Here is a 15,346-nt window from a genome sequence, read left to right on the forward strand (position 1 = left end):
ATATGGTGAAAATAGTACCACCCAAGACTGTGTAAGTACAAGTTAAACATATATCATCATATCTTGTAATACATATAGTGCAGAAAATAGTAAAAAGAAGTAGTGAAGGGCTGATTACATAATTACATACTTATTGTAGTAATGTGAAATGGGTCTATATTAAAAGACCGAAAGATTAAAACCACAAACGCCCAAAGAGTGAAAGAAACAGAACCTCAAACTTGCTATTTGGGGTGGGTGGCTGCCCACCCCCGCTAAATATATATACCAACTCCAAGATAGCACTACAGTGAGGAAAGGGCAAATATTCCAATCTTCACTGATCTGACAAACAGCACTTTGAGGTTCTGTTTTTTGGGCTCTTTAGGTGTTTGTGGTTCTGCTCTTTTGGTCTTGTAATATAGACCCATATGAAATATAGTATAATATTGTGAGAAGAATATATCAAGTTGATTAAAGACAGTTATAGAACTTGAGTATGGATATAAACAAAAGTATAAGAAAGTTTATAACTTTGATCATATGCAATTGTGAGACTGCTAAGTACTAGTGAATCAGAACTAATTATACGTCAGTAAAAATAGACTGAATTGAACAGTAACAATTTAACAATATTAATTGCAGTTAATAGTGAGCTACCTCAGGAGGTGGATTTGGTGCAATGGTTAAGGTCTTATCCTCTGAGACACAAAGTGCAGGGCTTGATTCTTACCTCAGGTTATTGGCTAGGCTTAAAACTGTCCTTCAGGGCAGCAAGCCTCATATTCACCTAAGATGTGTTCCATTGTATTGGGTATTACTGTGCTTAGTGCCACTAGATAAGTTTATTGCATGAACATTAATTAAGCATGTTTGTTCCAAAGAACTTCTTAAGAATCGGTTATTAAACTCTATTAAAAGATATTTCATAGGTTCATAGGTTGGTACTAGGCTATCGGCACTAGGGCCTATGCAAGCCTAGCCATAACAATTAAACCATAAAAATCCACCAATCACGAACAGACACGTTTTGTGAGCCTAGTATTTTTTGACCAGGGATGAAAAATATGTTTTTCAGTCAGAATTTATTAAATATATTCATTATTATGGTAGATTCCTTGATGACATATTTATCTTGTGGAAATGTGAGCTAAACACATTGGATGATTTTTTTTAAATATACTTCTCATACTACATTTTTGAAATGTACTTCTTCAAGGGATTTTAAAAGTATTAATTGCTTGGGTATAAGGGTATATAAGAATATAGTACAAAACAGATTTGAATCTACTAATTTTATGAAAGACACATTTTTGAATACCTATCGACATTTCACTGTAATCACCCATCCCATCATAAAAGGAACATTGTGAAGGGGCAACTGGTGTGACTTTCCAGATTAGTTACCAAAGAAAGTTTACTTAATCAGAAAAAGGATTATTTATTAGATCTTCTTGGGGTCAGAGGTTATCCAATGCTTTTTTTGGTAGACAATGAGTTAAAATTAAAAAGACACATGAGTTTTAAACCCATTTTAAGAAATGGGTTTTCCAAAGAAGTTAAGGTTAAAAATAATTGTAGACATGATAAGAAAAAAGACTTTGACTTTAAATACAGATTTAAAGAGGACATTGGGAGAGAAACCAAATTTGATTTTTAGTAGGGCCAAAAATTTGAAAAGACTTTTGTGGTAGATAAAACTCATAGCACTGATGGTAATATACATAAAAGAAGAGAGATATCCAAATATGGACATTGCAAGTACAGCAAATACACCCGTAATGGCCCTAATCTTACTGCACTTAGGTATGATTGGTTGTCCTGGACTATGTAATTGCCAAACATGGGGGGGGTGTACTTAACTGTTTGATGTGTAAACGTTTTTATGTATGGAAAACTGAAAGACAGTTAAAAACATATTTATGAACATTATCATGATATAAAAAGAAGTAATTTAAACAATTCATTGGATAAGCATAGTTTTGTGTGCAAACAATTTAAGAGATTTTTTTATTTTTTATTTTTGAGAAAGGTGATCCAGATCCTAGAGGTGGAGCATGAGAGAGTAGGTTGGAATATTATGAGCTCATTTGTCAGCTTAGATTGAATGCAATGAATAAACCAAGTCTTAATGACCATGTTTCCATCACTAGTGTTCTTAAACTTTGATCTGCTAAATTATAATAATAAAAGCCAAGATTGTGGTTGTTAAAGCAGTTCTTTTCTGGTCATTTGACTTATTATTTTTATAGTAAGCTAATCATTTGTAATTGTTCATTGAACTGTTAAGCTTTTTTTAATTGATGTTTTAAAATGTATGACTTTGGTATTATTATATTTGGGTATTTTTTTTTAAATATACACAATGGTTTCTAATATTAAATGTATTTTATATTTATTTTTTAAGGTAATATATGATGTGATATATGTTTCATATCATTAATTAGACTGAGAAACTGAATGGAGAGCAGCAGGATATGACCAAGTAAAAATCAAGTTAAGATGAAAGCTGGTTGCTGTGACTACTGGAAATGAATTATAATGTTCAAGAAAACAGCATCACAACTAATACGAAAATTTACTTTATTACTGAAATATTGCAAACTGCTTTGAACAGTATATCTAAGGAGATAATGATATACTTATTCTGGTTAGTCCATATATCCAGCACAGCCAAAAAAAGATAAGCAGCACTTGCACGTTCTAAGGAAACTTAGGAAGGCAAAATTAACAAGCTCCACACTAAAGACCTTTTATAAGGGCACCATTGAAAGTGTCCTGACGAACAGCATTACAGTCTGGTATGGGGGTTGTAACAATCAGGATCGGAAGGCTCTCAAGAGAGTTGTAAGGTCAGCAGAAAGAATCACTGGCACATCCCTTACATCTCTGGAAGATCTACACAACAACAGGTGAATTAACAGGGCCAAAAAGATTTCTAGTGACCCAACGCATCCTGCCAATGGTCTTTATACTCACCTCTCCTCAGGCAGGAGATACAGAAGCCTGCATTGTAAGACCACCAGACTAAATAACAGTTTCTTTCCACTCTCAATTAGACTGAACTCTTGGGAAAAATGAACCATGAGTCTGTTGAAACACTCAACTACTTCTGTTACATAACTAGCCTGTCAAGTGGCTTATTTTATGGTTGTGCAATAACTTTGTGCAATACTAAGGTACCTCACCTGCCACACTGAAGGACTGTAAAGTGCAGTATACAAACTGTGCAATAATGCAGTTTAATCATAGATATGCTGCTATTGTTTCGATTTTACTTTGACTATTACCTTCTAATTGCTCCCCACACCCCCAACTATATATATCTCCTGTACTGGGATGGGTGTGGGTCACTGCTGTCCTACTTTACTTACTAATTTCTACTTATTAAATTTCTACTGTGATATTTTATTAATTTTTCTCTGTCTATATGTGCAACTCTTTCCTGCATTGAGAACGAAGCATTGTAATTTCGTTCATCTACACTGCTGTGTAGTTCTGAATGACAATAATGTTTTCTTTGACTTTTGACTTGACTTGATATTTCAATTAAATGTGCAATATGAAAGCACATGATATAGCAACAGGATGCCCACAAAAGAAATACATTAGAATTAAGGACAGATAGAATCTTGGAAGATGCAGATTGGATCATGGGGATCATGTCAGTCACCCTGCTAGACAGGGGCCCAGAGAAGTAAATATTGTGGGAAGAAATTTCTAGGGAATTGTTATGGCTAGGCTTGCATAGGCCTTAGGGCCGATAGCCTAGTACCAAACTATGAACCTATGAACCTATGGATGGGCACAAACAGCCATCAGTTTCACATTTGATGTATAGTTTTATACTTTGCTTAGTGTCTTATATTACTTCTGTGAGGTATACAGGTGGAAAGTACTAATGTTATCATGCAGTATATGCAATTAAGACCATAGAAAAATAGAAATAGGGCCTTCAAAAACAACTAAGACCACATGTATCACATATCTACCATGAGTATATGATAAGCAGTTTGACCGGATTATATAGAATCCTGCATTTTTGTTGTCATTTATCCAGTGCATGCATTCTTGAAGTCATTTATTATGTTACAAATGACTTTATCTTTAAGAAGGTGTTTAACTCTTTCTTTCTGAAAAATGATGTAATCACATTTCATATCAGCTACTTAATAGTTCTTTGTTTGTGCACACAATTTTCTGAAACAAGTTTCAATGAAACAGGAAAAATACAGAAGCATGGATGAGTCTGACTGCTAAAAGGTCAGACACACCCATATGAAAATGCAACTGTAATGATAAGTGGTATAAAGCTGCTAAAGTGCTTGCATAGGTCATGTATATGTATATATTGTCATATCCCTTTTGATATAAGTGTGTGATGTGGCCATTTTAGGAAGTAACATAAACCCACTACATGTATATTCTTGATATCATAACCTAATTGAAACTGCAGTACATGCCAGCATGATAAACTGCCACTAAAACTGTAAGCCATTGGGAAAGTTATACGTTTATTAACATAAGAAATAAGAACTAGCGTGACATCTTCTTAATAGGTCTGCCACAACTCTGGTGCGTGTAGACAACAAACCCAACTGCCGCTCTTATACAGTTATCAATGTTATCTGTCACAAGCACAACAACTATTAACAGCCTAGATGTGATGAGGAGAGTGGATTTACCCAGCCTGAAGAGCAACAAGAACTTACACCTCTCAACTTACCGACAAAGAGTATCTTCCTCACTGGGAGTCATTAATAACACCCCAGAGCAGCTGCTTGTTTTTTTGTTTATTTATTTATAGTAACCCAATCACTGTTAAATCTCTCTGTCTCTGTAGATAGATAGATAGATAGATAGATAGATAGATAGATGGATAGATAGATAGATAGATAGATAGATAGATAGATAGATAGATAGATAGATAGATAGAGATATGCCCATTTAAGCATCTTATGGAGCAGGCTGTGTCTATCATAATGACAATAATAATCATTGTGTTTCTATAAATATAATACGCAAATCCTATACTCAAGCCTAAAATTAACAAGACATATACATATATATATATATATATATATATATATATATATATATATATATATATATATATATATGGGTCTACTTCATATGACCTAAATTTCATTTGACTGAAATTCATTTGACTGAGACCAAAACACTGAAAGTTTAAGACTGAAAACTCATTTGACTGAAACTCATAACACTGGCATATTAAAGTAAAAGGTATATGCCCTTTACCCACTGTAGTGCGATCCTGGAGTTAGTATATATAGTTAGGGGGGGTGTGCCCCCCACATTGGTGGGTGTGGGGGGTGAAGTCCCCCACATAGTTTAGGTAAATATTGTTTTCCGCAAAGAGTTATTCATTGCAGTTATAAATATCCATGTGTATGGTTTAAAATGTATAAAGTATGTTGGGGGGCTTCACCCCCCCCACACCCCCAATATGGGGGCCTATGCTCCCCACACCCCCCAACTATATATATACTAACTCCAGGATCACACTACAGTGGGGAAAAGGGCATATACCTTTTACTTTAATATGTCAGTGTTATGAGTTTCAGTCAAATGAGTTTTCAGTCTTTTGAACTTTCAGTGTTTTGGTCTCAGTCAAATGAAATGTAGGTCATATGAAGTTGACCCATATATATATATATATATATATATATATATATATATATATATATATATATATATATATATCAATATAGATCTACTTCAGTAGATTGAACTTTTACAAGTTTGAGCCACATATGGCCGAGACCATATGTTCGAACTCGTAAAAGTTCGAACACTGAAGTAAAAACAAATAACACAACAAAACACAAAACTAAACATCTATAGCAGGGGGGGGGCTATGCCTCCCCCACACCCCCCCTTAATTAAACATACCAACTCTGAGATCATGCTACATTGCAGAAATGGCAAATCTTACCTTTCTGCACTGTACGGAGATCTCCATTCAGTCCGAGCGAACTTTTACAAGTTCGAACATATGGTCTCGGCCATATGTGGTTCGAACTTGTAAATGTTCGATCTACTGAAGGGGACCCATATATATATATATATATATATATATATATATATGCATATAAATTAATGGTAACAATGATAATGCTCATATAAATATATAAAAGGGACTTTCAGACAGTTGAAAGTTGAACCTTTTACCCTACAGTGTAGAACTTAACATTCTACCCATAGATATATATACATACATATATATATATATAAATTAATATAGTAATGATAATGCTTATATAAATATATATAAAAGGGACTTTCAGACAGCTGAACGTTGAACCTTTTACCCTACAGTGTAGAGCCTAACATTCTACCCACATACATATATATATCTATATATTAATATAATAATGATAATGCTTATATAAATATATAAAAGGGACTTTTTTGACAGTTGAATGCTGAACCTTTCACCCTACAGTGCAGAGCATAACATTCTACCCACACAGCAAAACTACTGCCTGGGGCAGCTAAAACTAAGCTGATACTCACAAGGCAAGGAACATAATTCTCAGAAGTTGGTGTAGTTCAGCAGGGCAAGGGGAAGAACACTCTGTTCACCTTCCTTATTTGTGTTTCACTAAGCTTTACCATCTAGCAGCCCACTGAATACACTAACTTGCCTTTGGGGCTCTCATCTGTTTTTTTCCAAAATCAGGGATAAATCCAGACTAATCAGGGATGATCAGCTACACTTTTAAAATTTTAGTATTATTAACATTAGACATTAAATAAAATAAGAGAATGTAAATTAATAATAATTTTCCGAAGTAAAAAAAAATTCTATAACATCAGCCCTTGTAAATACTTATTACATGCACTACCACCTTCTTCCAAAATATCAAGCTTTAGGGGGTTTGGGAGAGACAGAGTTAAGTTTTGAGCCAAAATCAGGGATATCACTGACAATCAGGTACAGTTGGGAGGTATAGTGACCTTATGCAATGAGCCTACTAGAAAAGGTCCATCTCATGAGGCAGGACTTACCTCAGGTTTCAAGCACTGGAATAGTTTCTAGCGCCATTTGACATACATTGGAGATCTGCGGATGACTCTGTTGGTGCCAAGAATTCACTGAAATTGACAATGATGCCCAAGTTACATCCTATTGAAAATGGGTCCTCATAAAATTTGTTATATTATGTCAGCTTGCTGAGAAATGGAAGCAAGTAAGTCATGACAAATATTTGCATTTCAGGTCATATCACCTTCACTATTGCTTGTAGGAGCAAAACCTGCTATTCTATTAGTTTCTCCTATTTAAAAGTAAAAATTTTAAAAGCTGATACTGCTCCATTGGTGTCTACCCCCCCCCCCCCCCCATGACTATCTTTTGACAGGACATGCTTTCCTTGAAGTGTCCACTTGACACTGGAACCGTCAATGTTAATCTTAGAAAGGCTGCTGTTAAACTAAGGAAATAATAATGTCTCTAAAGACTTGCTAGAACAAAGGGGTCTCCCCCTTGAAATCTTCCTGTCTTGGTTGCCCTGAATACCACAAAAAAACACTATTTTACCAGCACCTTAACTGCCCTGTGTTCTGATATATTGAAAACCAATACAATGGATCCTTTTAAGACTGTACCATTAATTTAAGCAGCAGCAGAATTAGCAGCAGCATGCCCCATAATGTAACTGCTACAGCTGTTAATTTAAAACAGTAACATGAACATCAACTTTTTCTGTTAGTTAGAACTTAGCAACTATTTTTATGGAATGAAGACCCCACAATGCATGCAAAAATATTTCAGTCTGACAAGAATCAAACTCCATGCCTTTGCCTCTCCATTACAAGACTCTGTCACTGAGCACCATTGGTACACTTAGATGAAACAATTTGATGTCTCTTACCTGGTCACTTTGATAAACTGTTATGTATGCTCTATAAGTTTTCTAGCCACTTTGATTACCTGACAGCTCTTCCGCCTCAGGACTGGGTTAAATACCCAAACAGAGAGGAGGCATGGCCCCTTTTCAGTTTACAGACTTGGGACAAAAGGTATTTAGTATATTTTCGAATGTATGGAACATGACATGTAAGGAGCTTTTGTATAGTCAGATTTTCTCTTCACTTTACTCGTGTGCTTTTATCTGTGTACTTTGTGCACCATAACAGGCCTATATATTTCACTGATTTGGAGTCTTATGACCCAGGTACTGACTGAAGTGGTCCAAAACAATACGTTCACTTGCCCAGTTAATAAATTATAAATGAAATAATTTACATAATTACTTATTGCTCTGAGTCTTGTGTTGATGCTATAGCAATAGGACAAACCAAAGTGGGACTGTGGTTAGTACTGTTAACTCCTGACTCCATGACCTTAGGTGCAGTCTGATCTCCTATTCCCTTGCATAGAAGACAGTTTCCTACTGGTACACTGGCTTTCTCTCAAAGGCATGTTGAAGGCATATATTCTTTACCTTTGTCCTTGCTTCTGAGAATGTTGCTAAAAAGGATCTGCACAAGTTTGCTTATTTGCCTAACTTTTTAATAGTATGTAAAAATTTGAATGTTTATTTAATTAATTATATCTTATGTTACTTAGTTTTTTTAATGGGTAAGTATATTAATCCAGCCAGACCAACTTTAGCCTCAATTTGGAAATGTATGTTCAAACAGAAAAGTGCATATTACCTGAAAATATAAAACGGGTCTATATTATAACACTGAAGTCTTAAAACTTCGAATGTTATAATATCGAACCATTTTGATCGAAAGACTATAACATCGAACACTCAGAATAGTGAATTTTTTCCCAGGGAAAAAATTTGCTGTTCCGACAAACATACACACAACACAAGCACACCAAAATAAATAATCCACACACATACACTTCACAAAACCCTACACTAAACCATACATACACTATTAGCTATCCACTTACCTTAACCCAACCCTAACCCTAAGGTCCGTAACTACCGCAGACTCACCTTACCCGCTCCCTAATCCTAAGGTCCCTAACTATCGCACACTCACCTTACCCGCTCCCTAACCCTAAAGTCCCTATCGCACACTCACCTTACCCGCTCCCTAACCCTAAGGTCCCTATCACACACTCATCTTACCTGCTCCCTAACCCTAAGGTCCCTAACTATCACACACTCACCTTAACCCGATCTGTTCGTGCACTTACCTTAACCCGGTCCGTAACCCTTGCTCCACAGTCGAGGAAATAACAAAGCTGCAGAAATGGCTCACCGAATACTTTCCCTAGGAAAGTATTCGATATTCTGAAGCTTTGCTATTTTCAGCATTCGGTGCATAGGGTTCGATATTATAACATTCAAAGTTTTAAGACTTCGATGTTATAATATAGACCCATATAAAACATGGTATTTGAAAAATAGCACATTACAGTGGAAATATAAGTCACTTCACTTTATATACCACAGAAAATATTATAGTGAAAATATAAGATTAGTGCACTCAAAATAGAAAAGTGGAGTTTACAATAAAATTCCTGCACTCTAAGCAAAACAGTACAATTTACAATTCTAGAACATTATATCAGGCAAATCATGATGCATAATACATAATGCAGTAGAAGCAGTTAAGAATCAGAAATCTTTGTAGAGACATGGCAAACACAGATCATGTACTCAGATGCAGGTAAAAAAGAGGAAAAAGGGAAATATATGCAGTTTGTGAGGGAGATGTTTACATAAGGATGGTAACCAATAGGTGGAATTATATTTGTTGACGTGCGTATTATGACTTGTAATGAGGGGAATTTTTACATCAAGTAACACCATCCTGTTAGATGCATATGTGTTGTGTGTCTTTATAGATAAGAGCTTTAATGCTGGAATGAAATTCTGAGTAAGATTCCAGGATTTTAGAGAACTCACACAGTTTAGGTCCTAAATTGTAGACACTCCAGTCACTGCAGTGACATGTATTATGTGGTGCTCTTAGAGCTGAAACATTACTTGGTGGAGACCTGAGGTTATTCCTTGTTGATGGTCTGTCAGCTAGAAAGAGGAAGATTGTCATTTTGAAGCATTTTGCATTTGCAAGTACTGAACAGTGCTACTCACATCACGGGCTAGAGTGATAAATCACCAGATTTTGTTTTCAGGTGTTTTGAAGTGACGTGAGGTTTTTCATGGATGATCAGGCAATTAGGGGCCACCCATATTTCCCATGAAGCAGCAGTATACTAATTGTCTTCTTAGCGTCATGTGATACAAAGTCTTACGATTTTCTATGTGAAAAACAGTAGTTTGCTTACTTTACTTTATTCTGTACAAAACAAGTAAGGTTATGTAGTCAAGGCAAACCCCTAGGTGTTAAAAAACAGAGTTGTTTCTAGCAACCAGTAGGCATTTGTAAAATGGCAGTTTGAGGGGACTAAACTAAGTTTTTTTTTTTTTTTTTTTTTTTTTTTTTATGATGACTAGCACAGCATTGGTTTTAGATGTACTTAATACTAGTTTCATGTTTTGTAACCTCTAATCCACCATTCAGGTACTGTGCAACAACTTCAGCTTTGGCTTTGTACCTCAGTAGGTGAATGCAATGCTATTTTTCCAAGTATGTGGTGTTTTGGCAGCCTTTATGTCATGTATAGATACACTTTCACCACATGCATGGATGGTATACCACCTGGGGTATACTCTTTCTCCTGATGAGTAGGTATGTTGCATTGCACACTCCTGTGTCTACTGTCAGGAAGAAGATGGTTTTACTTACTCCACCAGCACAGATGGGGACCCCAAGGTGATGTGGACATGTGAGATAACTGCAAAATAGCCATGGTATATTACCTCTGGCAGGGATTAGAGTAAGGTTGGCAGATGTGGATGGAGTAGTGCCAATAAGTTAGGCCCTAATTTATGCCTTCTTGTGTGTGATGTGATGGTGTGATGGTTCGTGTGTCTTTAGTTTGGGATGGCATCTATGCTGTTTGTAGTTTTTTGTGATATGGTACATCTGTACTATTACTAACAAATGTTTTCATGATGACATAGGAGGTAATAGCATCCCACATCTGCTAGGCCCATATTTGTCACTCACACTACGCTCCTTGACAAGGCAGTGGTGGTTCTTCATCTTTCTCCACATCACTTTTACATTCTGTGCATCATATTCTCATGTAACATACTACACAGAGGCTGTGAACATACAGTAGGCCATCTGTGGCACATACATAAGTGTGCTCGCAAAGTCATCCAGACAATGAAACTACATCTTCAGGTTGGAAAAGATGACTTCAATGATGTTTCATCCCTGATGTTGGGAATGATTATCAACCTCTTTTGCAGGTGTCTGCAGGGCCTTATAGGTGTAACTGCAAGCCTTAGAATAACTAAACTGAAACAGTAAAAATGCACACTTGTATTTACCAAGTCTGAAATTGTTCTTTCTTAGAGTATTTCCCTTCCTCCAAGGTATTGCTGTCAAAGAGCTGGTATAATAAAGTTTGGAGGGTGTGGGAAGGCTTGCCCCCACATTGGGGTAGAGAGTGGTTTGCCCCTCTACAGAAAACTTTAAAGGGAGAGCAGCAATGCTCAAGATTAGCTTTCCTCCTGCACTTTCAAACTTTTTTCTATAATTCTAGAATACGTGGTCTTATAATTACAGCAGGAAGCAAGCTATCTAGCAACAGCTAGCAGACATTTATGGGGGATGTGTCTGATTTCAAATGCACATTATATGACATTGGGATGTCAGAACTGTCCTCACAGTTTCACCTAGGAGGAGGGAGACACGCTGATGATGTGAACTGCATGATCAGGTTACCTGGCAAATGCTAGACTAGGAGTGATGCTTACTGCAATATGAGGCCATATCATCTGTAGCATGACTGTGTATTGTTACATGCCTGCCATTCACCACACCAAGAATGGTTGGTGGGTGGAAGTCTGCTTGGAAACCCTGCATTATGATTTTTAACTCAGTGTGTACCTCATGTCCAGTGATATATCAGGCTGCATGAGACAGCAAACAATCCAAAAACTGCTACAGGATGCTACTGGTCAGTGTCTGGTATATAACTGTTGTGGGAAGGTTTGGAATGTGCTTACCAACAGGATAGGTACAACAGTCATAACCCTGGTTTGTAAACGTATGGGCTTGTTGCTGCTTCCAGCTACTTCCATACACAGACAATCTGCATAGTTCTTCCAGCGTTTGGGCGTCTATATGGGACCTGTCCAGCCATTTCCCAATGATGCCTCTGGACAGGATTAGCAGTCTATAAATACTGGTCCAGCAACACTGCATGAAAAGGTATCTAAGCATTTCAAATGCTTTGGCAGTGTCTGCAGCTAGCATATAGACGCTAATGAATCATAGATTCTTCATGTTTTTTTAGCATTCATATTGCTACTGTCAGTAGCTTTAACAGCTGGAATGGTGATCAGATACTTGTGGGTTTAAGACCTGGTCAAAACATCTACTGTTTACTACTTTAATAACTTAGTGGTAGAAGAGCTAGAATGTTGAATTGGGTGGACTGGGTTTAGGTCAATAGCCTATTAAACATCTATGAACTTATGAACCTATGAACCTATGTAGCAACATACACTTTTGGTTTGGCAGCAATCAGTAGATAAAGACAATTAACTAACAAGCTACTTACTGCAGTACGGGGTTTGATTCCCTCAGTCTTCACTTGCCTACTGTGTGACCTTGAACAAATCAGTTAACTAGAGCAATTGGGAATCTGAGTTAATCTCCAGGATTGAATGCCTAGTAACTACCAATGAACTAAATTTATGGACTTGCTTGCAGTCATAGTATATATTTCTCATGCTTCATAAATCATATCTTACAGTCTTATTTACATACAATTATTGCATGTTTTGTATCAACAGAGCATTTACTTTCAGAGTTTCCTTTGCCTATGTTTATCAATCATGCACATCCTTTATAGATATCTTTTACTGGGCACAATTTGTACTCATTGTACACAATGTTTATGAACATTACTCTTGTTGTCTGCAAATTGTACTATTGTAACAATCTGCTCTGGGATGCATGGTGTCGCACCTCCAGAGGTGTAATATCTAATTTGGCTTTCTTTATCAATCATGCACATCCTTTATAGATATCTTTTACTGGGCACAATTTGTACTCATTGTACACAATGTTTATGAACATTACTCTTGTTGTCTGCAAATTGTACTATTGTAACAATCTGCTCTGGGATGCATGGTGTCGCACCTCCAGAGGTGTAATATCTAATTTGGCTTTCACCATTATCCATCTTTTCTAATTCAGCATTATATCTCTTTGTACACATCTCTTGACTGGACTGGTACTTATTATATAGGTGGAATTCTCAGAATGTAGACTAGTGTGCTGCAGTGTTTACTGGGTTTACTATCAAAATGTTGTATGGCAGTTATGCAAAACTTGGAAGGTCGAAATCATGGTTCCAAGTTTCCGTAATGCTGATCCATACATGCTCGAATCCACAACAGCGAATGCTAGTGTGCATTCGTTCATATGAAGTCGACATTCTGATTGGAAATTGCATTACAGAGGGGACTGAGAAATTTACCTTTTTCCTCACTGTAATGCTATCTTGGAATTTGCATATATAATAAGCAGAGGGTGTGTGGGGTGCAAGGAGGCTTGCCCCCTTGCAAAACATTGGTAGGATGCCTACCTTAACCTGGTCAAGGCATTTGACATAATACCCCACTCAGGCATTGTTGACAAACTCAAGAGGTTAGGTACATACCTGTGTGTCACCCTGTGGATAGCCATCTGGCTCACAGACAGGACCAAGGAAATTAGAATTGGGGAGTCCACCTCAACAAAGAGGCCAGTCACAAGTGGAGTCCCTCAGGGATCAGTCCTTGGACTGCTCCTTTTTGGCATTTACTTCTCAGAAGTCAAAGCCACAGTCAATGATCTCTGGCTGAATACATTTTCAGATGATTGCAAATTAGGAGCTGTCATCGAATCTCACACTGACACAAATGTTCTCCAGGAGGGGCTGACACAGACAAACAACTGATGTCAGAGTCATGGACTAAAACTAAATGCCAAGAAATGCATAATAGTATCCTTTGGGAAGTCATCCATCCCTGGCAACTATCCTATTGACAACACACCCCTTAGAGTTGTAGTCAGAAACTTAGGGACACACATAGATAGTAATCTAGCCTTTGATCATCATGTGTCTGCAGTGGTGAGAAATCATTCTATGTTGTGCAACTTATAAACAAAGGTATGGCATTTAAGTTCAAGGAAGTCATTGTTCCATTGTATTCGGCATTGATCAGACCTATCATTGAGTACAATGCCCCCTTTGGTATGTACCTAACCAGGCATATCCAACAACTGGAACATCCACAGAGGTTCCTCACTAAAAGAATACAGGGCATAAGTAATATGTCCTATGCAGACTGCCTCAAGGCCTGTCTTCTACAGGCTTTTGAGGGGAGATCTATGCCTGGCATACAGGGCATTGTCAGACCCCACTCTAATCCACAAAACAAACATTACCAGAATTACCCATTCTAAAGACTTAAATCTTGCCTGTGATATAAATAGTACCTGCTGGAGAGATAGGTATGTATCCAAGAGACTACCCTGTCTGTGGAACAGGCTCCCAATCCATGTGAAGCAGAGTTCCTCACTAATCCAATTCAAGTGCAACTTGGACAATTGGATCGCAAACCAGAAATTCATCCCTGGTTTGGTAATTATGTCTCTGATGGAAACAGGTAACCTACAAATGGTTTATCTCCCAGGCCCATGCTTACACTTATCAAGGGTATCAGAACTCTTCAGAGATTTGAGATGCATGGCTAGGCTTAAAAAGGCCCTTGTGGTCATTAGCCTAGTAAACACCTATGAATCTAGGAAATCAGTGGAAGGCAAGGTCCACTGGGTAATGTCAATAATAATGAGTTTTGAATTATCCACATTACCACTTTCATTGTTTTGATTAAATAATGTTTTTATTTTCAACTTTTTTTCGAGTAAGTCATTACTCGAACAAATGTGTTTTTACATTTTGATAGCAAACCTATTTACTGCTATGTTTCTTAATAGCTTAATTTAATACAGGGCTCATCAATTTTTCCTCATGTACTCTTCTATTAAAGTGCATTTTTCTCTGTTATTTTGCATGTTACTTGATTCTTTATATTTTATTATTTTTTTCACTGTTAATATGTTTTGCACTTAATTTTTCAGTTATGTTAGTGTTGCAGTGCTGTTTATCTGGGACTACAGTAAAACAGGATTTCCAGAACAGGCATTCCTCCTGGCCAATAAATGCATTGAACAAACAAATAGATAACCATATCTAAAATATGCATACCTTCTGTAGCACCTTTATCATTTTCTTATT

Source organism: Protopterus annectens, chromosome 5.part0 (genome assembly GCF_019279795.1).
Source record: "Protopterus annectens isolate FY-2018-M chromosome 5.part0, PAN1.0, whole genome shotgun sequence".
In the NCBI taxonomy this organism is placed as follows: domain Eukaryota; kingdom Metazoa; phylum Chordata; order Ceratodontiformes; family Protopteridae; genus Protopterus; species Protopterus annectens.